Source organism: Excalfactoria chinensis, chromosome 5 (genome assembly GCF_039878825.1).
Source record: "Excalfactoria chinensis isolate bCotChi1 chromosome 5, bCotChi1.hap2, whole genome shotgun sequence".
Lineage (NCBI taxonomy): Eukaryota > Metazoa > Chordata > Aves > Galliformes > Phasianidae > Excalfactoria > Excalfactoria chinensis.
The window spans coordinates 25,490,187-25,509,385 of NC_092829.1; positions in this window are offsets into that span (position 1 = coordinate 25,490,187).

The following is a 19,199-nucleotide window of genomic DNA, read 5'->3' on the forward strand; positions in this document are numbered from 1 at the left end:
AAAATAATCTGCATGTACTGCACATTTTACAGTATTCCTAATATTGGGGCTGGTCCAAAAGTAATGCCTCCTGTTTTATGATGTTGGCCCACAATGTCAGAGGCAGATGTTTGTGGTGTGGCTGTAGAGGTTGAACTTTCCCACCAATATTCTGTTACGTGTTTCAGTGTGACGTATAGCAGCAGAGGGGCAATTGTCAGAATGACATCTGATGTGGAACTATATATGAAGCAAAGGTGTGTCACTTAATTCTTCCATGCAGGATAGCTTGCACCCATTGACATTCATTGAAGCTTGCAGAATGTTTATGGAGACCAAACAGCAGATAGGCACAGAATGAGGCAGTGGGTGGTGCATGTTAGTGGTGGCAACAAGGACATGAAAGACAAGACATGTTCCTGATGTTCCATGTATAGCATCAAGCCACAAAATGAGAAGTGTCTCAATCATCTCATCCACATGAATCAGCTCATTATGACCAGAGATCTGTGTACAGAGATGTACACAGCATCGATGCATTGGAAAAAATGGTTGTAATATTGGAATATTGCAAAGTTCAGATCAGTTGGGTCCCATACATGCTAACATAAGAACAGAAGGAAAACTGTAGGCAGATTTGTCAGGGCCTATTGAACCCGCAGAAGACTGAAGGTAACTTTGTTCTTGATTGCATCATTACCGATGATGAGCTGTAATGTCGCCTCTATGAGTCAGAGTCAAAATGGCAGTCTGTTTAGTGGTGACGTGAATTCCCCACCAAAGATGCAGCCCTAAGTAGTTAGAGGGATATGCAGTGTCTTTTAGGATAGGAAAGGGGTGACCGTTCTGAATTTCCTGGAATTATTTATGCTGCTATTTTATTCGTATCTTTTTTATTTATTTTTTATTTTTTATTTTTTGACTGGCACCTGAATATCTTTGCCAGTGATGATACTGTGTTGCTTAACTCTGTGAAATAATATTTCATTCTTTACTAGAAAATAATTTTAAGTGTAAGAAGAGCAGTTATAAAAATGTTGCATTGTTAAACCACTGCACCATCTCATTGTAAAGGTGGCATTTCATTGGTGTGTTAAGTGACACTGAAATATTGATGGAGTAGATATGATTCTTTTTGGTTTTGGAACACCTTTAGAATACCTTTTGGAGTAATATATATAAACATAAGCAGCTACTGCTATCATTCTGAGAGAAAACTCCAAGTTATTCTTAACTACTGCAGTAGAAAGATGGAGTTTCTATCTGGTTTTTTTTAGACAATTCTGCTGCATGAGAGATGGAGAAAATTTGTAGTGACTATCTAGAGTATAGCAAAATATCTTGAGAGTTGATCTGAAAGTATAAACTCATAGCATTCAAATACCCTTGCACATTTGTGTATTTGAGTGCATTGTCTTGCATCAGGTTTTGAAACTGTATACTTTTAATAAACTGGTTATTGGCATTAATAACCTTTCCTTTTTTTAGCCAACAAATATGATCTGATGAAAATCTGAAAAAGGGTTTTAACTGTTCAGCTCCTGAAAACTAATAATGCCTAGAAAATATATCGCTGAAGACAATTTTTAAGCTTATAGCATGGCTCCTTTAAGTAGATGTTATTGGGATACGCAGAAAGTTAATGTCAATTTACTCATGCTGTCTTCTTCTGCAATGAATGTGTAAGAAATAACTATGAACACATTTTCTTTTTGCATTTACTAGAGCTATTATATATTCAAACTAGTTCCAAGGTAATTGCTTCTCTGCACTGCAGAAACACTTAAGAATTTAGTGCAGTAGGGTGGGAGGATTCAATTTATATGGTGGCTAAAGGAATTAAGATCAATGCTAAGTGATGCTGGATAGCCATAGCAATTTGTAGTGCAGTTTGAAAAATCAGGATGTAGATATATACTGCAAGGATTTTAAACCAAAAGTTGTTGGACATGCACACAATGAGAGATCTTTTCTGTTAAAAGTCAAACTTGTTTTCCGTTTCTAGAAAGGGTAGGATGAATCTACTCAGCTCTTTGTAAGCAAATTTCAAACATCAAAGCTAGAAATAAGAAAAGCTAATTTTATACTTTTAATATTGAAAATAAAACTTGCTTGTAACAGATCATTTCATATTCAAAGAAATATAACAGTAAGATTACTACAACCAGCTACTATAATTTAATATATGAAAATTTAATAACATTGCAGTGGATAGAGCTCCACACTGCTTAGAAAAACATCAGCTTTTAACTGAATACAGTTTCTCTTTCTGGTTTTCTTTTTCTGATAAATCTTTCAAGGAAGGTTTTGGTACACTAAAATGTTTTTAAGATTTATTTCAGATCCATCCAAAATTAAAATACAATTTTTTAAATTTATTTTTTAAATAGATATCTCTCAAAGTATCTAAAGAATACCACAAAGCAAATGAATTATCAGGGGATCTTAATGTGCTTCTGCATTATTTGAAAAACATGTATATAATTTTACACATTTTCTTTTAAATACAGTAATGTTGTTCTCTATCTATTGTAAGTAATTGATTTGAAATTCAAAGAAAAGTCATGAATTCCCATAGCAAATAATTATGTGAGTATTATTCCATAATGAGAAAGCATAAACTGAATTTATTAATATGAGAGATGCATGTTTTCAAGCTGAGATAAGGTATTGTTATAATAAATAAATGCATAACAAGTGTACTTATTTATACATGTTTACACAAATACATGTACACATAAGTATTTGTTTTATAAAAATGTACATTAATAAACATATATACTTATCAAAACTGAAAACACAGCTGCAAAATGTACATCCTTATTAAGTAGAAGTTCAGGCTTTGCCTATTTTTCCCACAGCAAGAAGAACAAGTGACAAAACTATGATTTTCCTCTGAAAAGAAAATAAGAGGCTTTCTGAAAAATTCCATGTAACGAATGCTAGACCTCTTAGTCTGTCATTGGAAGGCTCTTGGTTCCAGTAGCTAAAAGATTTACATTGAAAAGAGTCTCGGCCATGGAGGTATGGTGGGAGGGAAGCCTCTGATAGCACAGTAAATAACCAAGGCAGCTACCTTTCTGCAATAGAAAAATATATTTTGATTTTAAAATATTCTGGAGAGAATGTTGTTTTTGTGGAATAGGAAATTGTCTGAAAGATAGAAAGTATCCAATTTGATTGTGGAGGTGTCAGATGCTCAGCTTTATTTTGAGACCTTCAAGGAATCATTGAGTCCTAGAACACCTGCTAGAAAAACACAAATTTTAGACTTGAAACTGATTTAAAATGATCTGAGAAGCATCCTAAGTTTTTTGGTCCTTGGATTCCCAAATGTTGGTAGTTACTCATTTTGTCACAGTCAAAAGGACCACTGTAAAATGAAAACATTAACTTTTATTATAATTTAGCCAGGGAATATGATTCTTCAGCTTATGTGGAAAATAATGTGGAAGATCTTACATGCTTTTAGTGGCAAACCTTTCTTTCTAAAGGAATTTTCTGCATTGGAAATTTTCCCTTGATCTGGATTTTTTAAAAAAATATTTTTTAAGTATCTTTTTCATGAGAACTGAGAATTCCAAAATAAAATAAAAGAAAAGAAAAATAAAAGAAAAAAATAAATTTAAAAACCTGCTGTTATATCAACAGGTTAATGTTTCATTTGAAATGATCTGGTTTACTAGTGTGACCATACCATTCTGTGGCTGCAGGTGGCTGTCTGAAAAAGACACAATGCAATGTGTGTACTCTCTGCAGATTCAAGATACATAGTGGGAGGTCCATGTGTCTTGCCATGAAATTAAGTGTAGAAAAAGCATGAAATTCTAACCTCTTGTTCCCTAGAGGTCACTTAATGGCATTTATGCCATTTTTACAAAAAATAAGTTTTTACCAAAAAAATGTTAGTTATAGCAAAATTAGTATTTTTCATCCTCTCAGCCTCAGAAGATAACTTGCTGCTATTGAAGTTTTCACAAGTTACGGTAAAATATTGGTCCCCAGAATGAGAAGTAGAAAGCAACTGCATTTTTTCTTAAAAAACAAGTGGATACATGCTCTGAGCCAAATGCAAATCCCTGTTTATGGATATTAAAGACACATTTAACTGATGGAGAGGTTATCCCACAACTACTTCCCAAAGGAAAACGTAGTGAGATGTAAACTTTAACAAGAACTGTGTGATTTTTTCACAGAATGCAATATCCTCAAATGGGTAGTGTAGAAGGGACTTGCTGAGACAACATCTGAAACAGTTTTTGACTGCCTTGTTTAATAGTTGCAGGAAAGAAACACCGTCATCTTTGTTGTGGATACAGTGAATTCCATGTAGTTTGAGAAAGCTTTACACTTCCTCCATTCTGTGAATTTCTAATACACCAAGGGAAACATCTGGATTAAAATATGTTGTGATGTTTCCAAGTTTTCTCAGTATTCTGATTTGTAATCTTCTCTTATTATTTACTATCAAAAAAGGAGCATTCCCATCTGTGTTATCTTATTGCCTGTTTTAAAGCCTTGATTTGCCTTTAATGAAAGAAAACAGAGGCAGCTTGAAACTGGCCTACCTATTCTACAGTCCACACAGCCAAGTCACCCTCAAGGCATCCTGGATTCCAGTTGCCCAAATTCATTATAGATATCTCTGTAAGGCAGCACCTCAGAGGCTCAAAATAGTTTTGCTCAAGAAAACTGCAATCATGGCAGTTCCACAGATGATACTTCTTTTTTTTTTCACATGATGGGAAAAGAACATACACAAATGTTAAGTACACATTTATTTATTAGAAGTCTACTTCAGCCTCCTTCACATACATGTCCTCTAAATGCCACTGGATGCTTGACATATATGGCCTGAGAGGAATATTCCAATATTTTTTCCAAAGATTTTTTTGTTTCTTTGTAAATGAAAATTCAGTCCAGACTACTTTTTTTCTTTATTTTTGCCTTTAATTTCTTACTTCAATAAATTATTTTTAAATGTCTACTAATACGTTTAATTTAAAACTTAGTATAGTATTAGAGATGAACTCGTGTCCCTTCTTCTTTAATAATAATTTTTTTAAAATAAATTTTACATATAGACTCTAAAATGTGTCTCAGGGATCTTAAAATTCCCTTGCTGGGCTACAAGAGTGGAATCTATAGAAGAAAAAATATTTACTCTACCCAAAAGAAGCAGAACTTAAAGGTTCTCTTACATTAAATACTATTCCTAGCAATTTACAAATATACATATAGCTGCCTTACAGTTGACTTTGTTGAAATATGTCACAGGGCAAAAAATATAATTGAAAATACCAAATATGATTTCAGCTGTGGATCCTGAAGTAAACTCCTTTGTCTGGATGATGATGCTATCTTTAATGACACAACTACATGTGATTTTGTCACAGAATCACAGGATCACAGAACTGCAGGGGCTGTAAGGAACCTCCAGAGATCATCAAGCACAGATCTCCTGCAAAGCAGGCCTTGTACAGCAGGCTACACAGGTAGGTGTCCAGACAGGTCTTGAATATCTCCAGAGAAGGAGAATACACAACCTACCTGAGCAGCCTGTTCCTGTCATCCACCAGAAACGCCAGGTCCTTCTCCACAGAGTTTTTCTGTAGCAGGTCTTGCTCCAGCCTGTATTGATACTAAAGGTTATTCCTTCCTAGGTACAAGACTCTACACTTGATTTTGCCAAACCTCATCTGGTGTACTGTTGCCTAGCTCTCATGTCTGTCCATGTCTTGCTGAATGGCATCACAGCCTTCAGGTTTGTCAGCCACTCCTCCCAGCTTTGTATCATCAGCGTACTTACTGAGTGTGGACACTATCCCTTCATCAAGGTCATCAATGAAGATGCTGAACAAGACCAGTCCCAGTATAAAAAACGGGAAAAATATTTTGCTAATAATATAGGGCTAGATTTTGGTAGCAGATTGAGGGGAAATATAGAAAATGTCCACACCTAACAAACTGTGGATGGGTCATGACTTTGGCATGTCCCCCTTTCTGGCACCACCAGGTAGGAGGCAGGGCTAAGAGGGGACACATTTACCTTGGGCCAGACACTGTTGTCAATAAACAGGGGGTGCAGGGAGATGGGTACTCCAGTTTTCTGATTGTGTAGACCAAAATGTTCATAGGAGGGAGATCTATGCCTGAAGTAAGCTCTGGCATGTTAGTGCTCACTCTCAGCTATGCCTAGAAGCAGAAATTGGTCTCCTGTGTACAGTATATTTGAAGAAAATGATTGCCCAGAGGTCTAAGTGATGGACAGTTTTATTGCATATATCATAAATGTGTTTCCAGCTACAAAATTTTCAATTCAACTCAGGAGGTGAGGGGTAGAACAGTAAATTTTAAAATTTAATTTGTGCAGCCTAGAAATATGTAAGGCCTACACAATACTGCATCTGAGCTAGGAAAATCTGCTCCTTTTGTGACAGAAGCATATGGCCGCACTCAATCACACTTGAACCTGAAGATCTAGGACACTCTTAACAAGAAAAAGCAAAAGAGAAACATGACACGAGGTCAGTTTTGACAGCTTAAAACTGTGGTATCTGAAGAGCCAATAGGACTGCCTGATTTCTCAGAACATACAATGGATTATAGGATAATACAGCCTGCAGGCACTCTCTTTGGATTTATGCCCAAGACAGACAACAGCATATGCTCAAGTACAAGGACATCAGGGTAATGGAATATAAAAAAGTTGCGTGCTCATCATGTGATGTGGGAAAGCAGCCAGAGGCCTGTATTCCCGAGGGGTATTTCTAGGGGCTGGTGCCTGATGTTTGGTGTTTGGTGCTTGACCGTTTGTAGTTATCATTTGGCATGGAGGATACAGCACTAGTGAGAAGAGAGGTGTCAGATCACCTTCAAGCATGAAGTGCTTCTGTCACAAGTAAACAATGAGAGATGTTAAAGACTAATAAATCTTTATGATGGATCAGTACAAAATGACTCAGGAATGGTGACTGTGTAATTTCGATTCATTTGAAGAAATGCTTGGTGCCTAATGGTCCTCAAACATCCGTCTGTGTATTGAAGTTGTTAGTGTTGTAATTGTGAGGAATGCAACAACAAATTTTTGAAGGCATGCTGTGGTACCTTCATTTTACATTCTGTTTTAATTTCTTATTCTGGGTGTAGCTCTTTTCACAGCAGAAGTGTGAGAACGTCCATAAGAGAGAAATATTAATGGTTAATTATCTTGATTTTGTTGTTGTTTTGTTTTGTTTTGTCTCTAAAGGAAAGGTATTTTTGTCAAAAAATGTATCTGATCTTTTCCTCTTATATTCAAAAGATATAAAAGCTGTGGTTGATACAGTAATGCATTTGTGTGCTAGAAAGGACGTATTTATAAAAGGAGCCAGACAATATGTACAGCAAAATCCAGACCTAAACTTCTGCATCTGGCAGACAAGTAAAGTTACATGAATGTTTCTGAATAGTCAGCAGAGGGCTTCCAGAGCAGGGAATCACCCTCACCACCTGTAAATTCTGATATGAGGATTATTTCTTAGCACTGACCAAAATTTAACTTTTGCACAATGGGAAAGTGCCTCCTGCATTTGAGAGTTGTAAAGAACAATTAGTTCCCAGTCTATGCTTCACTGCACTGGTCCCTGTATGTACAATGGATTTTGCTGTTCAGAGGAGGAATAGATTTGAAGACTTCAACTATTCAAATGTGGACATTGTCTTGAATCTAGAATTCTGAAACAAATTTGAAATAAACTATCAATATACTTTCTGTCCACAACTCACTCATTGTGCTAAGTGTCTAAAAACACCTTAGCAGGGCATAAAACTTTCTTTGGGAGATGACAGCCCATGCAAATTTTTTTAGTAACCTCAATTCAGTTACTCTATGGCATAATAAACATTTGCTTTTCTTCACCTAAAAAAATCTTCAGCTCAGTAACTGCTAAGGATCTCTGCAGGATATGCTCTTAACCCAGTCATTTTAAGTGTTCTACTTGTGTGTCATGATTAAAAAGACTTCTGAGCCTGTCTCTTGAGCAAAACAAAAGCTTGGAGTGCTGATTCAGAACTGTCATCACTGTCCTAGTCTCTAAGATAGCTGGGTAATAATATACGTGGACAATGTCTTTACTCTTTATTTTTTCCTTTAATATTTCCTAAAATATATTCCTCTGAACATAACTGAAAATGACTGACCTTTTTATTGCTATTGCTTCTGATTATCCTTGCTATGTGCATTCAATGAGTTTATCATAAAAGCAAACAACAAAATTCAGACTCATTTTGAGATGGCTCTCATGAAGATAGAAACATTACATTCAAGGTGGAAAAAAAGAAAGTAAGAGTTATCAATTGCCATAGTGAAAGGAATACACTAACAAAAAGAGAAGTTTACTTCCCCTGCCACACTGCACCCCTTTTCTATTGCTTAGCAACGAATAAGATGCCACTTATTTTCAGACAGGAAACAGAAACAGCAAGAAAGCTGCACACAAAGCTGGTATCACTGCAAGTGTCCTGTAGAGCTCATTGGTGCATGGAGACTTGGCCTTTAATGAAGAAATTTGCATTCATATGCAGGCCTGGATGTGTGGACATCAGTGCAGACTCTGGGACTGTTATTTCATTGAGTCAAAAGAAATTTGCACATGAAAGCCACATCCGCATTACTTAACTCTGCAGCTCACTCAGGATTGCCTTCCTTTTAGACAAAACTATGTCTGAATCCCTGACTAAATCTCCAGAGGATTTATTTTATTTCTCTTGGATATCTGCTAGGTTTGACAAGTGGTGAACACATTCTGTGTAAATACTATTTGAGGCGTTACTTACCCATTCCCCATTTCTGAATCTCTTCTTAGAACAAAGCCATATAACTGCAAAATTTTCTTTACCCCCTCATCCAGTCCTACTGCCAGATGGCAGTGTAAAGGCATTCATCTTTTCAATATATCCATGCCATTCCAATTTAATTGCAAACTTTATTTTCACATGCAACCAGGTTGCATGTCTGATGGTAAATACTGATTTCAATAGTCTGCAAATTGTGTTGCAATAAGATTGGTTGTCTGAAATAAAACATTATACTGGGAGTAGATACTGGTCCATAGCATACATAAAGATCATTATCCATATGGTCAATTCTTCTGCCATCAGTGCACATGTACAAAGTGCTGTTTCTGGCTCCTCAGTTGCAAAAGTACATTAGTGATTCTCTACAAATCGCATTACTGATACAGCAGTTTGCACTTAATAGGAAGGTCATTTGTTGGCCTTTTTGGCTCATATTTATGATGTAAATATAATTTCTCTTTCTCTCTCAAATAAATACATAAGTGAAGCAGAAGGGAAACCCTTGGTGTTTGTAATGTTAGGAAATGCATCATATTAATGAACCTGGTCCAGAAAAAGCTCTTAGGCTTACAGTTACAGATACAGCACTGATAGTGGAAATTCCTCAATGGTATCCTGTTAATGTGCTTCAGTTCTGACCTGAAAGAACCTTTATGGCTGACAGGATAGTTTAATTTTCATGCCCATTCAATCTTTGGCCTCTGTGCTAAGACTGCCAACAAGGGTGCAAATTAACACCAATTATTCTGATGTTTTATGTACTGGTCTGAGAACATCGAGTTATTTTGCACAGGCCATCACCCAGCTGTCAGATGTTAATGACTTTTGGTTATTTCTGACCTGTTTCAGATTTCTTTGAGTAGATTAGTATTGAAAAGGTCTCCATTTCACTAATAAGATACTGACTTGTATAACCTTCCTATCATTCCCTTTCACAAATTCAAGTGTAGATGTTTATTTTCCCATTAAATAGTAACAAAGGGCCAAACTCCAGTATGGTTCAAACTCAATGGATTTAAGCCAGTATAAAATTTAGCCTATTCGTGTTGGTTGCATTAGGCATAGACAGTAACAAATGCTTTATAATTAATGCCAATCAAGTAAAGGAATATATACATATATGTATCCTCTGCCTTAGAGTATGAGTGTCTATAAGTTGCTACTTCCTAGTAACTACTGTTGGCAAGGATAATTAGTTTCCAGAATAGACTCTGAGGACATGTACAACAGAGGACTTTAAGGCATGCAATTTTGCAGATTACAGAAATCAAGCAAGGAAATCTGAAATAAAATATAGCTATTGTATTCTGGACATTAAACTATTCTAATCTCTTTTCTCCCTTCTTTTCTGTTCTAAAGCTTTTTCAGAATTCAAGGAAAGGAAAACATATCTGAGTATATTTAGTAGTTCTGCCTAGCAAAGTACTAGAATATATTTGTAGAATTTATGTTACAATTGGTAGCTCTCTTGCCAACAATTCAATGAGCTGACACAAAGCTTCTTCCCAGCTACAGAACAAAAAATATATTAGAAGCTTTTTTCACTCTAAGATTTTCCAAACTCTTCAAAGTGTTATGTGCAGTTAAGAAGTAGCTTTAGTGGATGCAAACAAATACAGGTTACATTAGCATTGCAGCACAATGTAGTTGTTTCAAAAAATATAATAGATATCCAGCCCAATACTCTTCACAATCTTGTGTTTTTCAGTTTTAATAAATAAATAATGAGACAACCTGCTAGGTCTTTCACTCCAGTGTTAAGTAAATAATAGTTTAGATCATGGTTAACCTCTGAATTTTATTTATCAGTGTGGTTGCAAAGCTTGTGACAATGTTCTACAAGATGAATTAACTAAACTCTTACTTCAGAGCTTAGTATCTCCTTTTCAAGATGGATAAAGTATATGTTAGAATACAGCTGAGAGCTGAAGTTGAAACTTTTTTTTCCTTCTCCCTCCCCCTTCAACCCATTTTTTTAAAAATTATTATTATTATTTTGCAATTTAGGGAAAGAAATTTAATCTGATAGGGTAGTCTCTGGCTCAAAAATGGGCCATTGTGCCTGCTTTAATGTTTTTAATTTAAAAATTCCAAGGGAAAAATGAGAAGACTTTTCCTCTTCACATAACTGTGAAGTGTTTGAACTAGTGTATGAATATGCTGTATTACAGTATCCAAAAACTGAGTAATGGCACCACCTGGATACTGAAGGCTGACTCATGTGTATGGCATCTCTTGCTTGCACTGGAAGGAACTCATCTCTTCTAAGTACAGAAAGTACTCTTTCTAACTGAGGAAGGGAATGACATTGCCTTGACCTATTATCCAGCTGCCCAGAGAGTAGTTCACACACAGGTCTAAGACTGTTCTCCCGACCAAAAGGAAGCTTTGGATGAATTGCTCATTCATCATTCCAGGATCTTTAAATCAAGCTCTTCCTCTGTGTTGTTGCTTTATTACTCCTCAGTACTAGCAAAGAAGCCAAGTTTAGCTAAGGCTAAGACAAACAAGATAACTTTGTACTCCAACCTGCTGTTCAGTTAGCTTTCAATACGAATCTGTCTCATGGTAAGATTCTCAGTAGAGGAAAGATGAATAGAGTATGTGTTAAATTTTAATGCTTGTGTTTCTCAGACTGAAAGAGATTTGTACTATCTTTTTTTCCTTGTGCTCTGAATTCTCTAGTAACTTTTTTCTCATGATTGAGAACTCAGGATATAATCAATCCACATGCTGAAAAGTACATGCAAAGAAAAGATTTAAAAACAAACAAACAAACAAAAACAAAACAAAACAACAAACAGAAAACCAAGCAGGCTCTTCTATATCCTATGAAAAAAATTAATCAACAGGACCTCTATACATACAGGTCTGGATGTTCATACTAAAGCAATGAACAAATCTTGTCATTATTTTCCCAAATCTAAACAATACTGAATTAATGAAGAAGGGTTTGTGAGCTCAGTTGAAGATCTCATGAGTAGTTTAGTTTTTTTTAGTTTAGCACCTTTTCAGGTGCTGTAGTTACAAACATTTGGAGAATTAAATGGAATATATACTCATTCAAAAAGTAGAAAGTTTTTTATTTGTGCTTCTTTCTTACTTTATTCACTTGTTTATTTAATAATTTATCAATATTTGCTAGTCTGTCTGGATCAAAAGTGTCTCAAACAGAACAGTTGCTTATGTGGGTTTTGTTTTCCACTATGGCTAATGTGAAGAGTCACAATGGCAACCAGGAAATATATATGTTATGCATAGTTATGTATATACAGTTTTTTTATATATAACTTTTTCAAGATATAAAAATAATTTGTTCTTTAAGTACTGAAGATTGTATCACATTTCTGGGTAAATTATTACTTTCTTCCTTGTTTATTCATTTTCTGTGTTCTCTTTTTTAAATAAATGTTTGCCTCAACTGCTGTACACATACACAACATAACAATCATTTCCTTTCTTCAAATTAACCTACTTTGATTTTCCATCATGACAGAGTAATAACTACAGGTGTAGATTAGCTGGCTTTAATCATTAGTTAGATTAGCATTGGGGGCTTGAAACTTCATTTGTGACAGTACAGAAGTTCTGTAGCATGTTTCCACTGAAGCCAACAAAATCATTGTCTATGACTTAATGATGCAAATCTATATGCTGTTTAAACTACTATATTAAAAAAAAAAAAAAAAAAAAGTCCCTATTGAAAATTTAAAGCAGTGCACTGTAAAATGTTTCATTAATTTTTTTGAAGAATCATATATAAGTTATTGAGAAAATTTGAAAAATTTTAAGTCACATCCTAGTGAGGAAAAACCCAGTCGCAAGATAAAAAATCAGATATGATCCATGAGAGTATATTTTGTAGAATCATAGAATCACAAGGTTGGAAAGCTCAAGCTCATCTAGTCCAACCATCCTCCCATCCCCATTGCTACCACAAGCTACTAAACCATATCTTGTAGCACCTCATCCAGATGCCTCTTGAACACTACCAGGGATGGCTACTCCACTTCCCTGGGCAGCCAATCCCAGTGCCTGGACAATTCTCTGAGAGAAAAAGTTTTTCCTTATGTCTAATCTAAATCTCCTCTGGTGCAACTTGTGGCCATTTCCTTGGGTACTGTTTGTTGCCTGGGAGAAGAGGCCAAACCCCTCCTCATCACAACCTCCCTTCAGAAAGTTGCAGAGTGTAATGAAGTCTCCTCTGAGCCTTCTTTTTTACAGACTAAACAATCCCAGCTCCCTCAGCCGCTCCTCATAAGATCTGGGCAGCAGACCCCTCACTAGTTTCCTTGCCCTTCTCTGGATGCATTACAATGTCTTTCTTGTAGTGAGGGGCCTGAAACTGAATACAGCACTTCAGGTGAGGCCTCACCAGTGCTGAGTACAGGGGGATGATTACCTTCCTGCTTCTGCTGGACACACAATGCATTGGCCCTCTTGGCCACCTGGGCACACTGTTGGCTCATGTTCATGATTTGCTGTCTTATCCTACTCACTTGTCTTGATCTACACTTTCTACACCTTGCCCTACCATAACAGTAACAACAAAAAAATCCCAACAAGTAATCTTATATTACTTCCTTATCCATAAACATCAAAATGAGCTTCTGGATATCTGTTTATCTCCCATTTAAAATTGATTTTATTTTTAAATTAAAGCTATTAATGGGAAAATTATTTTTTCTTCTTTATTTTCAGCAATAATATAACTGAGTTTACCAACCCAGATACACTGTATTTGAGAAACTGAGTTTTTGACTGTTGCTGCAAAGATTATGAAATAATGAATAGACATATAAGTCTGAAATTCAAACAACACCATTTTGACTCTGTTGCCTCTGGTTACAGTAACTGCAGTCTTGTCAGTTTATGCCCAAAATGCATTCTAAATGAGAAGGTAGTAATTTTGAAAAATGGGAAAGCCTCTCAGTAAAAAGGAAGGCTCAAAGCTTTCAGCCAGCAATAGAGCACAACCTCTGTTATAGCAGCCATATGTTTGTCAAGCTGATCACTCAGCCAGGCTACATATAGGAAATACTGCAGTCCTTCTCATCTACTAGCTGAAGCTTTATCTTTCCACTTTAATTCTCTGGCACATGCAGTCTTAACCCTGATAAAATGTAGGGTAATTCTTTGCAATCAGAAGCAGTAGAAACATACTTGAATTATTTATTAAGATCCATTTCTACTACTGTAGGTGAAAAGATATTATGCACATGGGTGAGTGCAACCCATTTTCTGGCTAAAAGACCAACACGTCTGCAGAGAGAATCAGATATTCACCTAATGTCCCAGCTGCTGCATTCCACATCTGAATTACTTAGCAGATAGATGTGTAAAAACTCACATAGGCAAGGCAAAACATCAGTGTACCCTGACTGGCATTTTAAGCAGTAAATGCAGAAGAGAGACACATTGTAAAGACAAATTCAAATGTTTCTATCAGAAATTAAAGGAAGTATAAAAACTTCTACTTTTGACATATGATGTCTTCTAGAGGACAGTTATGACAATTAAATGCAGCATACAACTTTGAATCTTTTCCATATTTTGATTAACATATTGTTTAGCCCAATGAGCAAAGGTACACAATTATTTTCACTCCTAGTTCACTATTCCACAAATATGTGGACAAACATGCAGATACATATTCATAAACAGATTGAGACTTTCAAATAATTCCTTACGCTCTTCAGAAAATACTCATTTAGTCTAATCATTTTAATCTAATCACCAGTGAAAAATAACAAAGCAAGACGCTTGCAAAGAAAATACTATGACCAATAGCTTCGTGCTGCTGCTTCACTGTCAAAGACAGTGCTGCACTGCAGCATTGATGATATTTTCCACTTAGTGGTAAAAGCTTTTTTTATTCTTCAATTTTTTGCTTTTTTTTTTTTTTTTTGGCTCCTTTGTCTTTCTACTTGCCCCTTTATCCATCTAGTACCACTCAGATGTCATTGATACATTTACCACACCCCAGTGATTTCTATCCACCTACACGATGTGCCTATAGCACAAATGCTGATGATGCTTTATATGTCCAGCACTTTTTGCCGCAGTGACATTCCTCCACAGAGTGCTGCCTAGAGGCAACTAGGCACTCTCTTATGTAGCAATTATTCAGTTAGATTACATGTTGGTGATGAGCTATTAAAAAGCACTCATGCAAGGCTTTCTATTTATCAGCAATCATGATATTCTTCTTTTCTTTTTTTCTAACATCTAAAAATCTAACTGGAGATCAAAAAGACAAAACATCTGAAAGGTTCTTAAAATGTCTGCAGTACCTTAAATTAATTAATGAATGTAAATGTATCTGTACTAGCTATACCATTTCTAAAACAAAAGCTCAAAGAAAGTGGGAGAAAGAGGGAAAGGAAAAAGGTCATTGTATTCAAAGTGTTATGTTCTCTAAATAGAAGTGACCCTTACATTTTCAATTTAATTTAGAAATAGCAAAATGACAAAACCCATGCATAAATCTCATCTGTTGATTAATTACCTAGATACCATGCAGTCTGAATAGAATTCTGATTTGCAAGATAAAGATAATCCAAAGAAAACCACATCAGATCTTTCAATATTACCACTCTGTATGTGGTAGGGTCAAGGAGAGCATCTAATAGCTTTCCCTCACCTCCTCACCCCACCCTCTCCCCCCCTTTTTATGCAGAAGCAGCATTCAGAACTAGTCGTTTTGATTTGTTGGAGCATGAAATAGAATAAATGCCAAGTTTAAATTTCTTGGAGACTCCTGTGTCTTAAAAATGGTACTGGAACTCCAATATGACCAACTTGATGAGGTTTTCAGTATTTTATTAATTGCTCAATGTTTCTATTTCTTAGCATATCTTTTGTTACAGCTGTATCCTTAGATTCCATTCATAAAATTTTTCTGTTTTTAGGAAGTATGCATTAAAGAAAGATTAGTAGCTAAAAAGAACTTAGAAATATATTTTACTGAAGACTAAATGTATGTCAAAAACAAAGAAATCAATGCAATTCAATCTTCTCATTCACTTCTGACAATGAAGAAAAGGTGAAGCTCATTTCTACCAAGAACTACACAGAAGAGTCAGGCAAAAATGATGTCAAATTGTCAATAGCATTTTTGGAATGGCAAAATAAAATAATAGTATTAACAGTAATGATAATAATTTCAGGAAAGACTTTTTAAAGAGTTTACATTATCAGAAGAAAAGCATCTAAATTTTTTTCTCATGTGTCCTCTATGAAATTATTCTTGCATCCCAAGCCTACATAACAAGCAGATCTTGAACTGGGGCCCATAATTATTTGCTCTTTTATGGATATTTCATGTGAGAAACTTTCAACTTCTTCAGCCTTTTGAAATCAGAAAGATAGTATCTGCTTTGCCTCTTCATGTCTTTTTCCTAGCCTGATTACAAGATAGTCTAGTTGTTTTGTCAAGTGGAAGAGCACCACTACTGAAATGTCATTCTGGCAATCAGAATTTCAAACAATCAGATCTTGAAGTAAAGCCAAAGATTATCATCTTTTGATGATCATTTTTTTTTTTCAATTAATATATACTAGAGAAAATTAACAAAAGTTTTCATATCTATATTTTTTACATACCATTATTTCCTATTTACTTGTAGTCACACTAATCACAGTTTAACATTTCTTTTCAAATTTATCCTTTAACTTTTTATTTAATTGAGAGTTATTTAAAATATGATTGTCTATTTTAATAAACTTGTAGCTTGTTTGTTTCATATGACTATTTTTGCACTGAGGGTAGTGCAGAAAATCCTAATTTTGTGATTGACATGGTTGAGTGTATATTGCTTAATGACAAACTCTCTAGTTTATAGACAATAATCTATATATACTGGCATTCATAAATGAAGTGTGCATTTCAATTTTGCAAAGTTTATGTATATATAAGAAAGCCCATTTCTATAAGAGTAAATTTAATGTTGAACCGTAACAATTAAATAATCACAGAATCACAGATTTGTAGGGGCTGGAAGGGACTACCAGGGATCATCAAATATTCATCAAAAATTTACTCCTGCAAAGTAAGCATTGTAAAGCAGGTTACATGGGTAGGCGTCCAGGCAGGTCTTGAATATCCCCAGAGAAAGAGATATTCTAGTGCTCCATCACCCTTACTGTGAAAAAGTTACTTCATATATTGGTGTGGAACTTCCTGCACTCCAGTTTATGGCCATTTCCCATTGTTCTGTCCCCACAGACTGCTGAAAAGAGTCTGGCCATGTCTGCTTGACTCCCCTTAGTTAGCTCAGCCTTTCTTCATAGGGGAGATGCTCCAGGCCCTTTATCATCTTTGTGGCTCTCCACTGGATTCTCTCCAGGAAATCCCTGCCTTTTTTGTACTGCGAAGCCCTGAACTGGATACAGTACTCCAGGTGAGGCCTGACCAGGGCAGGGCAGAGGGGGGAACCACCTCCCTTGACCTGCTGGTCATGCTCCCGTTAATCCACCCCAGGATCCCACTGGCCTTCTCAGCCACCAGGGCACAATTATGTCTCATTGCCAACCTGTCATCCACCAGTAACCTCAGGTCCTTTTCTGCCAAAAATGAAATTAAAGCAACAACAACAAATGAAACCTGTTTGGGGTACTGTAATCATGCAAAGTAATATATAACTTTTTATTCTTTTGTTTCAAACTAATGTAAATTCTAAAAAAGTCCTTGGAGTATCTTTTGGAGTCTTACATAAGATAACTGAGCATTTAAACAATCAATAGAATCTTTCAAGACCCTGCACCTTCTGGACTATTGATGAACTATCCAAGTTCTTCAGCGTAATCTGCTTCAGCAGATCTGCATGCAGGGTCATCTCACTGGGATTTATAGGGAGACATATACCGCTGAGCCAATGGCTGTTTGCGAACAGTGGATCCTTTGATGAGGGAAAAAAGAAGGAAGAAACACAGCCAGACTACATGCTTCTGAAGAGAACAGTTTTTGCACAATAGTTACACACTATTCCCTTAACTATATTACTTCTTCTTAGGCAATGTGGTCCTGCTCAGGCAAACAGGCATGTGACTGACTGAACTGTACTTCATCATGACCAAGCAGTAAAATTTTTAATGTTAGAACAATTTGCCAGTCTTGCTGATATATAGCTTTCTGCTGCCAGAGGAGAAGTTATAATCTCCCAAGAATTTTCATTAATATTTTAGCATTACATGTGATATTTCAAGTTCTTCCTTGCAAGAAAATCAGAATTGTGACAAAGCACATCGTTAAGGAATAAGGTCACTACAGTAAAAAAGAATATCCCCTTGATAAAATCAAGCATTAGAGATTTTTAAAACACAGCTAAGAAAATATGGATTTTTAAAGATAAATAAGATAGCAGCTTACTCACATTCTAATTCATAGTATCAACAGATCTGTTTGACGTAGTATAAACTCAAATATATAGAATAACTGTGCAATAATTTCTGTATATAGCTCCACTGAGTAAAATCTTTCCTTAAATACATATCTTTAGCTTCATCTCATTCTAGACTGACGATGAGAATTAATCTTCAGGGTAATAAAAACCAAATGCAGCCCAACTTCAGGGCCCTAGTCAGATGTCTTGATACTTACTGCTGACTGTAATAAACACTTATTTTTCAAATTTTGTGTGTAGTAACAAATAGAATTTATATTTATTGCTTCAAATACATGAGAAAACTATTTAGAAACATGGAATTTGCATGCAATGAAATCTGTAATTTGTTCCTTGTACTCTACAGCTAAACTTTTTGAAAAATGTAATTTTTATGTTTGTTTGTATCTTTTTGAAAAGGAGGAAGACCAAGAGATATCAAATTTCTTTTTTTGCACTCTATTGTACAGTTTGTTGGCTTGAACTCAGGATATGGTTTTAAGTGTCTGACCACAACTTCACTTTCCTGTGGAAAGAGGAAAATTAGAAACTTAAGGAATGTATTTTAAGGATTGCAAAGAGAGGCTTTCTCCTGTCTAGATAATAGGATGTGGAAACAGGTCATCTGGAAAGAAAGCAGCAAGCCTTTCTGGGTGAAAAGCAGAAAAATTTTGAGGTCCTGTATTCTTTCAGGGTAACATTAAATCTACAGAAGATGAGGCGATGCTTAAGGCAGCTACAGTACAGCTTTGTTTAAGGTTGCAAACAATCAGAGCAAACTGTTAAAGACAGTCAAGGAACAAGTTGTAAAGAAATTTACAGCTCATCACAAGGAAATTGAATAACTAAAATTTGAGAAAGAGGAGCTGAACCAACAATACAGGGTTTAGTAATTTGCATTTGCATTGTGGTGCCATGATCACTGTCCTAGGGAGCCTGTTACAGTGCCTGACCACCACTGCACTGAAGAACCTTTCCCTAATCTCCAATCTGATATGC